The sequence below is a fragment of the Microtus pennsylvanicus genome, chromosome 5, assembly GCF_037038515.1.
Source record: "Microtus pennsylvanicus isolate mMicPen1 chromosome 5, mMicPen1.hap1, whole genome shotgun sequence".
NCBI lineage: Eukaryota > Metazoa > Chordata > Mammalia > Rodentia > Cricetidae > Microtus > Microtus pennsylvanicus.
The window spans coordinates 120,787,597-120,803,000 of record NC_134583.1 but is presented as its reverse complement, the minus strand read 5'-3'; positions in this window follow the sequence as shown (position 1 = coordinate 120,803,000).

The window sequence follows — 15,404 nt, the reverse complement described above, 5'->3', positions numbered from 1 at the left end:
TCCTTCAGTCTGAGCCAAAGCAATTAATGCAGGCCAGGGGCCAGCCGACTTTTCCACAAAGGGTCAGAGAGAGTAAATACTCTAGATTTTACAGGCCCAAAGCAAAATGAACAAATGTCCTAGCTAGTCTTGTTTCGCCTGCTGCATTTAAAATGTGAGAACTGTTCTTAGCTCTCAAGCCACACAAATCCAGGTGGTAACTGGATTTTTGTCCGTGGGCCAGTTTGCCAAGTGCCAACTTAATCAGGCAGGCACAGAAGGGACAGAGAAGAAACCGGAGAGCCTAGCTGCAGGTAGACGGCTTACCAGAGTGTGTACCCCACCGTCGTCTCCCTTCCCTCCAGCCCTGCTTTCCCTCTGAAACCCTCGCTCCCACACTCGCTTCCTCTGCCAGGCATCCTTGCAGAGCGGTTAGCTACGGTAGCTGAGAAGAGACAAGCAGAAGATGCCTTGGAGTAGACACATAATACCGACAGCTGCCTTAACCACATACAGCACAAGCGGAAAGCCCAGAGGACAGTTGCAAAGCCACCAGGCCACTGAGCCAGATCTCACAGTCATGCAGTTCCCATCTTCTCAAGTGAGGAAAACAAGCTCTTGTTTGTTTTAGCCACCGTCACTCTAGTACCCACCAACACAGTTACGCCATCAGCTCCCACTGCCCTGGGAATAGAATCCGAGCTTCCTGACAGTGCTCACGAGACTCCCGGCCTGGGCCCCACCTGATTCTATCACTTGTGATAACCCCCCTTTCATTTCCTGTGACACCTCTCCAGCCCTCGCCTGTAGGGTTGATGTCTACCGGCATCTACTACACTCACCACCAGCTTAGATGGCTCGTGGCTTCCAGTCCATGTGGAGCCAACTGTGGCCCATCCACCCCTCTCCTCTTCCTGCCAACATGGGACACTCTCAGAACCCCTAGACTTGTTTATCCTTGGATCTGGTGGTTGTTTGTCTCTCTGACTCCGTGCCATGGTCTAGCTCCCAGAGCACAAACCCTACTGCCCACTGCTCTATCTCTGGTCTGCAGAAGAGTCGCCAGTGCAGAACACAGGCTCCTCATGGATTAGTGAGTGAGCTTGAAACACTCGTGACATTACTCTGTGTCATAACCTAGATAAGAATAATGATAAACCTACCATAACACCAATGAGCAGAGAGGTGGTAGAGAGCCACCAAGCAGAATTCGGTCCCAGCCTCCCTTGCAGACCTGCGGGATAACCGAACACATCAGCCCTTTTCACAGCGCAGCATCCCTTCTCCAAATGAGATACGAAGAGCTTTCCTCAGATGGTCAACGGGGAGCACGAAAGAACCTGCAGACAGTACTTGAATGCCTGGTACTTTAGTAGCACTGTAAAAGGAGGTTATTGTCATCACTAATTCACACTCAGTATACACTGACATCTAATGAGCGCTGCTACGATCATGCTACTTAAATATACTCAGCAAGAATGCATTTGAGAACCAGCACTGGGTCTCCTAACCCCAGATTCAAGATGTCAGCCAAAATCCCCCCACTGTTCCCAGTCATGGTCCTTCCTCTCCCTCTGCACACTCGGTGCTCACCGAATGAGGGCAGACAAGATGAGGTCCCATGGAGGGGATGAGCGATCTTCAACAGCGACTATGTCAGCCTGGCTGTGTGCTTGGAAGAGAAAGCCAAGCCCACTCTATCCTCACTGTGTATGAGTTCCCCTGCAGCAAGCGTGTCTAGACAGTGAGCTGCTGGCTGACCCTAAGGAGCCTGATGTTGGCCTTTTAAATCCCCACCCCACCACCCCACCACATCTCATCCCACTCCCTGCCCTGAATTGCCCCCAAGAATAGTTCACCTGAGGCTGAGGCACCTTGTCCCTCCAGCGGCCAGCACTAATCTTTATGTCTAAAGGAAAGCTGGGATCTACCCAAGTAGGTTCGTGTCTGTGTGGGTATCTGTGTTGACACTGGGGCAGGTGGCAGCAAGGTGTCTCTGAATTCCCAACCTATGATGACACAGTTGAGGCATGTGTCCTCTCTGAGTGGAGTCCCACTTGACTTTGCTTGCTATGTGGCTTCGGCTGGACCACCCTCCAACCCATCCCACTCTGCCTTCCCCACAGGGCACTCACGCCCTCATCCTGACTGTTAGCTAGCCTTGGAAGACTTTCTGAAGCCTTCAGCATGGGAAGCTGTTTCCCCTCCACCAACTCTATCACTCTCCTGGCCTAGAGATCCCAGCTGCTCTGGGCAGAGCACCCACCCTAGGCTGTTCCCGTCCTCCCTGGGCACCCAAGTTTTCATCCTGAGGTGGATGGAACTTTGCTTTGTCCATGCTGGCTGGCTGTGGAATCTCAGGCAAGCTCCAGAAGCCCTGAAAGCCACATTACATGCACAGAATCTCCAGAGACCAGAACAGAGAGGAGAGGTTGGTGGCCAGCATTTCCTGAAAGCCAGAGTATGCCAGAACTGTGTATCAGGTACTGTTCGTCACAGCCTTCCAGGGTATCCTATTTACAGCTCACAGTGACCCCGTGAAAATGGTCTATTATTACCTCCATTTTGCAGAAGGGCCAACAAACAAGACAGGAAGGTCAAAGCATGTGCCCCGTGTTCGCACTTTTAAGACGTGTTCTGGATCCAGGCAGTGTGACTCGTGTGACTTACTTGTCCTCCCCAGCTTCATTAGTACCCATGGAGTATGTACAGCATGATCCCCACCCCGGTAGGGGCTGAGACCTGCAGGAGAGGAGGCAGAGCCCCTGGGCACTGGCCCAGGTCTAGAGCTTTCTGGTCCCAGTTCTTTGATCAGGTCTGCCAGGTAGAGTATCTGCCACCCCAAAGGTCAGGTGGGCCCCACTGATGAGGTCCCGCCAATGGATATGGGAGCCTCTAATGAAGGCATCTTGACAGATGAAGGCTAGTATTGCCAACTTCCCTCTGTTCCTGGTACCGGGGCCACAGTGAAGGACCTTAGGGAGGAGCGGGGGGGGGGGGGGGGGGGGCTATGTTAAGACCAGCTGTCCTGAGTTCCTATCTGTCTTGGCCTCTTCCTTCCATCCTTTCTCTCTCTCTCTCTCTGACCACTAAGTGATCCACTGATGTCCTGTTCTTTACCTACACAATGATTTCTTACCCCTCTGACTCCAGGGAGGACCCATGTAGACACTGCATCCCCATCCACTGCCCTACCCTCACCCGTATGTTACCCAGGCAACATGGAATCAAGAGCAGCGTGGAACGCCACTAGTGCAAGACCCGAGGACCACTTTGCCCACAGCTTCTCAACAGGGTAGAAGTATTGTCACCTAGGGCCAGTAGGACAAGAGTGATGCTGTGCTCCCTGGGGTGATCACAATGCCTATAGATGTGACTATTATTTAATAGGCAGATCCAGGGACAGCAAGTATCCCATATGGCATAGGACAGTACTGCACAGTCAAGCAAGTGCCCCTCAACAATAGAACCCCCCACCAATGGCTATAGATGAGAAACTGAAGTCCAATGAGAAAAGGGGTTTCAATCGGTTCGCTGCCAATGTCCCTTTTCCTTAGAAAAAGAATGCTATGAACTGCCCAATGCGGTCGGTTTAGAGATACCATTCTCTGCTTCCCTGGCTGCCCCATGTGAGCTCTGTGTAAGAGCTGACCCATGGGGATTAAGTGGGCACACTGTGCAGGGCCGCTAAAATGTCTCCGTGTGTGGGAGGGCAGTGGCCTTTCCCTTCCTCCCGCGGCTGTCTAAAACACAGGTGCAGCATGGGTAGCGTCTGGAATGGGGAGGCAGAGCACCAAGGGTGGAGGGAAAGCAAGATGGCAGGAGAACCACATAGTCACTACCCAGCCCTGAACGCCTCCTCAGAGGAATGGGGGGGCAGGGAGACCTCCATAGCTTCTGTCACCTGGGGACTTCTCTAATGTTTACAACCAAATCGGTGGAGCCATGTAACTGCTTTGGACTAATAGTCACCAAATGTTTGTGAGTATCTAAATATGCCAGGTCACGTGATGCGGATTTTCACAGGCATCGTTTTAGGAGATAATCTTCGGAGTGCACATTTCTTCATCCCACGTTGCATGGAAACTATTTAAAGACATGAAGGCTGAAGGCTTAGCCAGGAAGGAACTTCCTCACCCAGGGCGACGGACACCCTGAGACGAAACCTCCCACTCCTGGGCTGCCACCGCTTGTGACAAGAAGGCAGCTAGGACCAACAGAGTGAGTGTGCAGTGGCCAAGGCTGGCTCAGCCTTGTCGTTAGAGACCATGGACCCTCCTGATATAAGCAAGCCTCCTGCAGCCTCGGGAGAATGTGGCCACAGTTGTTCATGCCGCCCAGAAACACAGTCAGACAAGGGAATTCAGGCCACTTCTCCACTGAGGACAGCGAAAGGGAAAGGAACCAAAAATCGTCTTGAGTGTGTAGGAAACTACAAGCTGCTGAGACCTTCCTAGACCCGGGCAAAGAGCACGGAGCTGTAGCTCTGTTTTCATCCATCTCTAGGACATTTGCTGACCTTGGAAACAGACATTAGAATAGGGCTAGATTTGGGGTCCCTTCGGGGCTGGAGGGAAAGCAGGAAAGCCCCAGAGCTTGTGACTTAAAGATGCTGCATACCACTCTGCATGGAGCTGAGCCTGTGTGTGTGAATGGGGGCAGGGTGAGCAAGGGAATCCATGCCCTAACCCAGCCATCCAGAGCGCAAACCTGCCCTCTGAATTCTTACTCTGAACGAGCCAGTCCTGAGATTGGACCACAGCTGAAGAGAATAAAAATATTCTCTGGATTCCTGAGCCCTAGGTATAAGATATTATTCTGAACTCTGAGATAAGAAACAATATATGGGGCTAGGGTAGCTCAGTTGGTAGACTACTTGCCTAGCATACACAGAACAGAGCCCTGAATTTGATCCCCAACACTACATAAGGTGATGCACACCTGTAAATCCCTACACTCCCGAGGTAGAGGCAAGACCAGAAGAATGTCAAGGTTATCCTCTCCTATGTAACAAATTGAGGCCAGCCTGGGCTACGTGAGACCCTATTTATGAAGTAAAATGCAACAGATAACAAGGTAAACGCTGCTGTTCTCAGGTATAAATCATAAAAACAACTAAGATTACTGCACTCAAATAACTAAGTCCAGGTTGAAAGCGCTAACAGAACTGGAGATTCTCACAGATGCTGCTTGTCCCGCCCCTGGATCCCACAGTGCAGAAAAAGAGCAGCATCTGAGAGATGCCTCTGACCTTCATACAAGTGCTGTGGTACTCACACGTGAACACAATAATAATAATAATAATAATATAAATGTAAATACATAATAATAAAATAATGCAGTAATAATAAATAGCTCTTTTGTTTACTCATGTTTTGAAACAGGCTCTTAGTATGTATCCCTGGTATATCTGGAACTTGCTATATAGACCAGACTTGCTAAGAACTCACAGAGATCAGCCTGCATCTGCCTCCCAAGTTTTGGGATTGAAGGCGTGCACCACTATGGGCCAGGGCCCATAAACGGCCTTTTAAAAGGCTACTTCACTGTATGGTTCCAGCAAAATCAACTTCTGAAAAAGGCAAACTCACGGAGAAGACCAGCATTGCCAGGGCTATGGGCAGATAGGAAAAATAGTGGAGCAGGATTTAAAGGACAGTGAGCATTCTGTATGTTGTCGTGGTGTGGGGACACGGCCTTATCATTTTGTCCAAGCCCATAGAATAGACAACACGAAATGACCCTTGTGTAGACTATGGACTTGAATGCTAATAAGACACAACTCAGGTCTTCAGTTGTAACAGATGCACCGCTCTGTCATGGGACACAGAATGGCACAGAGGGGGGTGAGACGCATGGAAGCCTCTGTACTTCCTGTTCAATTTTGGTATGGACAAAAAAAATACTCTTTTTTAAAAAAAAATTTTTAAACCTCTGAGTGTGTTGTGTGTGTGTATCGTGTGTGTGTGTGTGTGTGTGTGTGTGTGTGTGTGTGTGTGTGTGTGTGATGCCCACGTGGGCCACAAGGGGGCATCAGATTCCCGAGACCTAAAGTCATCAGCAGTTGTAAAGCCACCACTGTGAGCACTGGCAACCAAACTCAGTTCCTCTGCAAGAACTGTATGCACTCTTAGCCATGAGCCATCTCCCCAAAATACTTTAAGAAAATCAATGTAAGTTTTTTAATTTTAAAAAGAATTGTAAAGATGTAGGAAATGTTAGGACACAGGAGACGTTAACAAGGTCTTGAGAGATGAGCTTCAGTGCTCCTTGGCACACTGAGGGAAGATATTGGCAGGAGTGGGTCCGGGACAGTGAAGCGGCCCTGTCCTGGAACAGCCAATGGAAGAACAACAGCAGGGTTTTTTATGCACATGAGTGTTTTACCTATATGTATGTTTCTGTACCACATGTGTGTCTAGTGTCCATGGAGTCTAGAAGACAGCATGGGGTCCCCTGGAACAAAGAAAGCTGCAGACGGCTGTGGGCCAGCTACCATGTGGCTGTTGGGAGTCAAAGTCAGGACCTCTGAAAGAGCAGCCAGTACTTTTAACTGCTGAGCAATCTCTCCAGTCCCAGTTCTCTTACCACAAAGTCTCGCGCATCTCAGCCAGCCTCAAACTCATCCTTTAACCTTGAACTTCTGACCCTCCTTCCTCTGCTTCCTGAATGTTAAAATTACAGATAAACACTCTCACGCCTAGCACTGGGGACCAAGCCCATGGTAGACAAGCTGGCTACTGACTGAGCGACATCCCCAGTGCCTGGCAGTGAGTTTTAGAAACAATCCAGAAATCAGTCAGGTTCTCTTGTCACTGCTGAATTAGCTCGCCGCCGAAATGTCCCTTGCCTGAAAAGCCCTTCAAGGGTCCACTCTGAACAAGTGCACTTGCAGCCGGGCTTCCACACCAGCTTTTCATGCCTTCCCACGCCCAGCCTTTAACGAGCACCATAGTCTTTGTGACAGTTAATTCCAAGGCTCCTGGGTTTTCTGGGACAGCCGTTGGCATGTAGGGTCTTAGCTACACGGGGCGTTTTAAAACAAAAGGATGTCTTTGGGAATCTGTGTTTATAGGAAACCTGAATGCTCCTACTTGCCCCTATACATGCATCTTGCTTCAGTGTGGCTATCGTTAGCAGTTCACGATCCAGGACCAGCCCTTGCCCAGTGTGCTCAGAACCACTCCGCTGAACTCAGCTGCAGTCTGTGTCCCTAACTAAAGCAAACACCATTCACAGCCCAGTATCAATGCACTGTAGCTTAAAGCTGAAGTTCACATCAGGGCTCTACCCTCTAATTTTGTACTCTGAGTTTTGACAAATACACGGTGACACGTGTCCACCTTAGCCATGTCTACGGAATGGTTTCCGTAACATAACCATGCCCCGCCCTTTCACCCTCCACACCCCCACCAGTGTCGCAGCTGTTTTCTTCTCCATGGCTTCGCCTTTTCCGGTATGCAGCCTTTTGGTTTCTGCTTATCTCGCTGAGGTGTTTAGGTTTCTTCCATGATTCGCCATGGTTTAATAATCCCTTTTCTTTTTGTCTGGCAGATCGGTATTCCTCGGTGTGAATACGCTGTGGCTTATCCCTTCACTTATCAAAGGGCCTCCAGCTTGCTTCCCCTGAGCGCACCTAGAGTGTGTTCAGACCACTCAACTGACTTAGGTGCAGTCTGTGTCCCTAACTACGGCACAACATCCTCCTGGGTTTAAGAATAGATTCAGAGGCCTGAGGCTTTACGTAGGAGAGACAGTAGGTTTACCTAGCACAATGAAGCCCTTGGTTCAGTCCCCAGAAATGTGTACATCAGATGTGTTATACACACCTGTAATCCTAGCACTGGGGAGGTGGAGGCAGGGGAATCAGAACACAAGGTCATCTTCTGCTACATATTGAGTTGGGGGCCAGCCTGGGCTACGTGAGACTTTGTCTTAAAAAAAAAAACTTACAAGTAAAAGTAGAGCTGAATCCCTTTGATTCTGTCACACCGTTGATTAGGTGACAGCGTTGGCCTGCTCCTCCAGGACCTCCAATGGATTTGCCTATGACTGACTGCAGGTATTGTAAGTGCCCCCAGCCCCTCTGCCATTGCTATCACCAGCATCTGGGGTCACAAGGGGAGCCTGCTCTGAACAGGGTTTGGGGGATTAGACCATTCCCACCCACACACTCACTGCCTGGCTCCAGCTCAGTCTCCTCAAGCCTTCTAGGTGAGTGTGGCAGTTTAAATGTAATTGGCCCCCATAAGCTCATAGCACTATGCAGAGGTGTGGCTTTATTCAAGTGGGTATGGCCTTGTTGGAGGAAGTGTGTCGCTGTGGGGGCAGGCCTTGAGATTTCCTATGCTCAGGGTTCCACCCAGGGTCTCAATCGACTTCCTGTTGCTTTCAAGATGTAGGACTCTCTCCAGCACCGAGTCTGCCTGCACGCCGCCATGCTCCCTGCCATGATGATAATGGACTGAACCTCTGAACTGCAAGCCACCACCTCAGTTCAATGTTTTCCTTGATAAGAGTTGCCGTGGTCATGGTGTCCCTTCACTGCCGTAGAAACCCTAAGAGAGTGAGCAAGTAGAGACCCAGGTGCCCTGTCTGACTCTCTCAGTCCTTCACCTCCTCCATTCCACTTGCAAATGAAGCACAGGTCCAGTGAGGACCACAGCCCTGTGAGAACACACCATGTACTCCCGTATGACACAAACCTAGCAATAGTGGGCGCTCCATGATGTTTGCTGAGGGGATAAAGGAGTGAACCTGATGGCTCCTGTCTCTCCTCAGGATCCACAGAAGGCACGGGCAGAGACATGAGGTCCCCAAGCCTAGAAGCTCCACCACCCCCTCCTTTCCCACGGTCTTGTCTCCAGGGAGCAGAAACTGATCTTTTCAAGGATGCTGTCTCCACCTGAATGCTGTGTTCCAAATCACCCCTACTCTGGGGCTGGTGATAAGGTTCAGGGTCCAAGGCTTGCCTAGCATAAATGAAGCCCCAAGTCCCATTCCCAACACCGCATAAAACCAAGATGTTAGTAACTGCAGGACCATACGTTCAGTCAGTCTCAGCTGCCTAGTGTGTTCAAGGCCAGCCTAGTATGCCTGAGACCCAGTCTGAAAAAAAAAATCAGGGCAGAAAGATGGCTCAGTGGGTAAGGGCATTGCCTCTCAGGAGAATGGTCTGAGTGAAATCTCTGGAACCAACGTGATAGGAGAGAACTAACTCATACAGAAAGTCTTTTGACCTGTACACACACATCCACACACACCCAATGGATGGATGAGTGGGTGGGTAGGTGGATGGACGGACAGACGGATGTATGGCTAAAATATATATTATATATAATATATATATTACCCCAGTCCAGCCAGTATCTGGGCTGAAGAGCTTCCAGGACAAGAGCACCCTAGCTGGGAATCTCCCAGTTCCCAGACACAGCAGCTGCTCCCTCTGGTGGCAAAACTGGGAAGTGCTTGAACATCCAATAGTAGCCCTCTGGGAAGGCAGCCGCAGAAGGCTATGACAGGGAGCTCCTGAAGCACCTCCTGAACCTAGGAAGAGACAAGACGATGAGCAGTGAGGGAGGAAAGGAGTCTGGCCTGAACCCCACCCCAGTCAGGGACCTCCTGTCCTGAGACTTTTGGTCCCAGCCTTTAACCATAAGATTGGCCACGGAGTCTTCTTAGTTAGCTGAGCAAAGCCTGACTAGGAGATCCCAGATTGAAAAGGAGACACTGCTTTTACCAAGAAAACAGAGTCCTCCAAGGACAGGCAGCCAACCCTGGCACCAACTAGTCCCGTCCCGATAATAACAGGCAGCATGCATGCCGCCATACTGTCCTCATCTTACTGGGCAGCCGTCCTGCAGAAAGTGATGGCATCAGAGAAAGCACAGCTCCCTCAGGCCACTTGCCCTGAGCCTCATCTATTATTTCTAATTCCATAACCAAGGGAGACGCACGCTTTCTCAGCTGGTCCTGTGTCTTTCAGAGCCAAGATGCCTTAGATGTGGCTCAGCTGGGGTGGGGAGCAGCCTAGGGCAAATAAGGCAAGCCCTGAGGACTGGACACTACCTCAGCTATCCCTGCTGGGTGGCCTTGGGCAGATCCCTCACCGTCTCTGAACCACCAAGTCTCACTGGCAAAAGAAAAGTAGCCCTCCTGACTCAGGTGTGAGGTTAAAGACAATATATGCCCATTCTAGCACAGAGCATCTGGGCGCAGAAAGGTACCCTGCCCTGGGGTGAGCTGGACTTAGTGATGGGTCTCTAGTGCTGCTTGGCAACCCCAGAGCAAGCAGAGAGGACCACAGTCCGTCCACACTCACTTCCTCCCATGCTCTGGAGGATATGAGGTGTTTACGTGTTCTCTGATCAAGGGCCTCATAACTGAGCTTGAAATCAGAACATCCAGCCTCAAGGAAGCCTTGGGATGACTGCAGCCCTGACATGCATGTTGACCTTGACCTCATGAGAGATCTTGAGTCAGAACGACCCCACTAAGCTGCTCATGAACTCCTGACCACTACAACCGATGAGGTCATGAGACTAAGTTTTAAAAAATAGTGACTAATACACTTTAAACTTAGCATCCTCTGGTCAGCAATTGTTCGGGGGGCTAGCATAGTCCTGGCCCCATAGAATACACACCTGAGGGGGCCCAGGTCCCCTGAACCATGCCAAGAAGGAAAGAATTAATAAAAAGCATTTTAAACTAGTCTTTATTGAGCACCTGCCACCTGCTGCCCGCGGCCTGCCAGGCATGGCGCTGAGGATGCTGCATTGGTCTTCCTGGTACAACCTGCCAGACCATAGTCTGTCACCGTCCTCATATAATCCTAAAAGGGAAAGTTAAAAGGACAAAGGCTGGGTGACCCACTCAAGGTCTGCGCAGGAAAAGTAGCGGAACTGGGGCCTTATCAAACTCCATTATCCAAAACCTAACTAGGTTGTTACGTGATTCCAAAGAGTACAACGACCCACCTATTCATTCTCTACCCCGTCACACTGTCACACAGCCTGTATGGCCACCATCCACCCCCTTCCCATGACAGGAAAATAAATCCCATCCAATACATTGTCCCTTAGCCAAGGCAGGCCCTCCCCCCACACACACCCTCTGTCCCTATTCCTGCAACAAGTGAGTCCACTCCTCACCACCCTATGCTGGCCACAGAGCATCTTCAGACTCCAAGGACCTTTCATGCGGTCCCTGTCCCCTCCTCCCTTTCTTTCACAGGTGGAAACAGAGGCCCAGAGAGGTGTTGTGTATCTAAAGACAAAGAGCAAGGACAGTCAGATCTCCGGACTCTCAATTAACCTGCCTTTCCCGACATATCACCATCCCAATGCCCGTGGCAGACTCTACCCCCACCTCCACACACTTGATAATTGGAATTTGAGGCCAAACTCCCCAGCTACCTCCACTGGCCCAGCCCTGGAAGCCAGTCCGGGAGTGGGCTTATCTGCACCTGTAATGTGCCAGACCACCTTGATTAATGGGCTGCGATTATCTTATCTCCCAGGAGAGCAGTTCAGGAGTAGGGGTGGCAGCCGGCAGGTGAATACAATCAACCAGACAGCACCTGAGAGCTCCATTGGGTGGGAGTGGGCAGAAGCAGGAGGTTAGGATCCCCAAAGGCCTCTGTGCCCGGGGGCCTCTTGCACTCCCCCTGTACTGGCTAGGCACCAGGACTATGTCTGGCACTTCATAGGGCTCCATCATCATTACCCATCACTCTTGCTGCCGTTGCTCCTTCTTGGAGAAACTGCATACATTTAGCCAAGAGAGTGACCAGGAACCCGCCTGTTTCCCGCAGCTTCTTGCCTCACCTGCAGACAGAGTTCAGAACCTGGAAGTCATCTTATCACAGACTTGCTTTCTGTGTTACTTTACTGAATAACCTGAGGCTAAGGGGTGAGGGTCTGTCTGGGGGAGGCTGTAGCAAATCCCCTCACACATGACAACTCTCGTTATGTGGGAGTGTGGGCTCTGAGGTAACAAAGGAAGGTCAGACACCCAGCTCTTACCAAGGGCCGGATGTTGAAGTATACTCTACTCACTAACCCACCCCCAAATCCAGTCTTGGCTTTGGAGACAAAGAGGCCAGAATCATCAAGGCTGGAGCCAAGGAAAGATGGCTGAGCATTCTGCTCTGCCTAAGACATTCTGAGGTCACTCATGGCCCAGGTGGGTGGCTACTAGGACTAAAGTGTCCTGTTAGGACAGTTTTGGTCTCTACTCTAAAGGAATAAAGTTTTATACTTTAACCTTGAGCAAGTGTACATCCTGTCTGAGGTCAGACTGTTAACTCAGTCAGGACTGTGTAGGACCCAGGCTCAGAACCCCATGGCTGGGTTGGCTGAAGGACCCCATCATTCTCTTCCCTAGAAGCGCATGGTCACTCTGCAGTGGAAGGAAAGATGAAGACGGAAAAGACAATGGTGATTAATAAAGACAGCAGAGGGTTACAAGGAAAACACGGGCTTTCGGACGAATAAATTGAACACAAAAAGAATAGTTGACTTAATGAGAAGACAGAAAAATGCATGAACGGCCCAAGGGGGAGAAGATTTGAAAGGAAAACGCGAAGATGTAGAAAAGGAAGGAAGGAAGAGTAGACGGATACAGGGAGGAAGAGAAGAGGTGAATATCAGAGTCGTGCTGGCTGTCATGGCAAACCCTTTGACAGGGTATGGCACACGGGGAGCCCAGCCAGATGGTATTCCCAGAAGGACATACAGAGTAACTCTTTAGAGCCTCAGGAAGCCAGTTCCCATCCCCCACCCCAAAGCCATTCCCAGGAGCACACCTCCCACTTGCTGTCTGTCGCCCTTCCCACCACCCTTTCCCAGAGGGCAAAGGGCAGTGCTGCTGAGGGACCCGCTCTGCTATCAGCCCCATTTCTCCGAGCCCTGTTTATTCTGAGTCAGCAATTAACAGAGCCCCTTCCCGGATCAATTAATAGTGGGGACCTCCGAGGGCACAGCCAGGTTAGTCACTGATAAACAATGGGAAAGAGATAGAGACGACTCCCTAGCCCGTGAGCCACCCCTCCTATCTCTCCAAGGAGCCCAGGTCCCATCAGAGTACAGAAAGGTTGTCAGGATGCGGAGCTGGGAAACCCTGCCTCAAGCTGGGGGGGAGGGGACTGAGTCCCTAATTGGTTTCCCTTTGTGGAGAGGCGCGTGCTCTGATGAAGATCCCTGGCCTCAGCAAGAGCTGGACTCAGGATCATAGGCCGGCCATGTACCGGCTACGTGAGTTACTTCAGCACTCTGAGACTCAGTCTCCCTCCTGCTCTGTGAAGCAGGGATGGGAAGGAAGCTCTAGCTACATCTCTGTGACGCTGAATGTGTCTGTATGCGCCTATAGTCCCAGCTCCTGGGAAGGCTTTGAGCTTGGATCCAGCCTGGGCTACATAGGAAAACCCTGTCTCAGAAAGACTTATATAATAACAAATTATATAGTATCCATAAGTATACATAATTAAAAGTATTTTAAGTGGCTCTGCCAGTATTAAATAGTTACATCATACAGAGCCCAGTGCTGGGCCTCAGTAAGATTTCCATACATGACTGATATACCTGTCACCAGGCAAAGCTCTGGACTTCTTTGGAGGGGTGCCCAGGCGCCATTTTTAGTCTTTTAATTCTCTAGATCCTTCTACTGCCCCATGGAGTCCCCTCAGGGAACAGCCAGCACAGGGAGGCCCGCTCCCTCTCTTGTCTTAAAGAATATCAGCCTTTCTGTTGTGTGATACAATAACCACCAGCCATCATTAAAGAAAGAAGAGAGGACTAACACATGCTATGACATGAACAAACTTCATAGCATCAAGTTAAGAGAAAGAAGCCAGCCGGGCAAGTCACACTGACGGACATTTGTATGAAGCATAGCCAGCCAGGCAAAGCCATAGATACAGGAAGTGTCGAAGCAGCTGCCAGATCTGGGTGGGAGACAATGGGAAACTCTCAGTGGGCAGGGTTTCTTTTGAAGATGACAACAGGGTCACAACTAAGTCGAAGAGATGGCTGATGGCTGTGTATCCTGCGAGAGTCCTAGACTGGGCTGCTCGTTTTAAGATGGCTGGGGAACTAGAGAGAGGGCTCAGGGGTTGAAAGCACTGGCTGTTCTTCCAGCGCCCACGTGGTTGGCTCACAACTGTAACTCCAGTCCCAGGGGATCGAACACACACTTGATGCATAGATGCATATGTTGGCAGAACACCCCTTCACATAAAATAAAGATAAAGGTTAAAAAATTTTTAAATGGTTAGATTGTGTTAGATGATGCTTATCTCCCTAAAACACAATTACATTAAAACTCAATAGCCCCAGACACCCGTGGTTGGTGACCACCGACTTGGAGTGGCTGTAGCCCCAGACACACGTGGCTGGTGACCACTGACTTGACGTGGTAGGAGAGAATGTTTTCACCACTGCTGAGATTCCACTCACAATCTCTGGCAAACTTGATCTCCCACTAATCAATTAAAGCGATCCACCATCTCCTCAGACATGATCTCAGCAAAGCCACTCACCAGGGTGCCTTTACATTTGCCTTGAAGAGCTGAGAGACTAGCTGGGAGAGGAGACACAGCGCTCTGAAGTGGCACAGAAAGTGGCTGCTCTTACCCTGGGTCTTAGGGCACAGATGCCCTCGTCCTTTCTGCCTTCCTCAGAAAACTGTTACCAGACCCGAGGCGATCACTGGCCTCCTAGGCTGCTCTCAGCCAGCTCTTTAGGAAAGGGTGTGAAAGGGTGTGGTTTGGAAGTGCACGGGTGCTCGGTTCCTGTGTGCAGGACCTGTGGGGAAAAGAACTCATTGCCAAGTAATTTGGAACCCAAACAGAAATTCCAGGAAGCCAGAGGCTGGATGATGAGCTAAGGGGAAAGAATGCGCCTCTTCCTGACCCCAGCTGCCTCATCATTGAGCCAGGTCAGCAAGGCACCAACCTCCTTGTCTCCAGCAAACCCCAATCTGATTTCACAAGCCCTCCTTGGTGGACTGCCGAGGGACCCGTCCAGCCCTTTGAGCTTCCCTGACTTTGGCCCACTGGACTCACGGGGCGGTGAGAAAAGGACAGAATGTCAGAGCGAAAGAATCAGCGCTTTGTTCTGGACCTCGCCATCTCAGACTGCCTGGGCGAATGGGAGGAAGCTAACCTCCAGCCTCAGTGTCCTCAAATGCAAACTAGGGAGTGTTCGCAGAAGCCTCTCTGGTGCTGAGGATGGAACCAATGTCTGCAACTCCCAAACCCTTTGTTACTATGAGTCATCCTCACTAGGACCCCAATAGCTGTCTCATGGGACTCTCTCCTGAAGCAGAACCCCCCCGTAATGTCCTCACTAGTGGGAGAGACGGCTCTCCTAATGCTGACCAGGCTCAACGAGGGGCAAGAATGAGGAGCCATAGAGGGACATCCATCT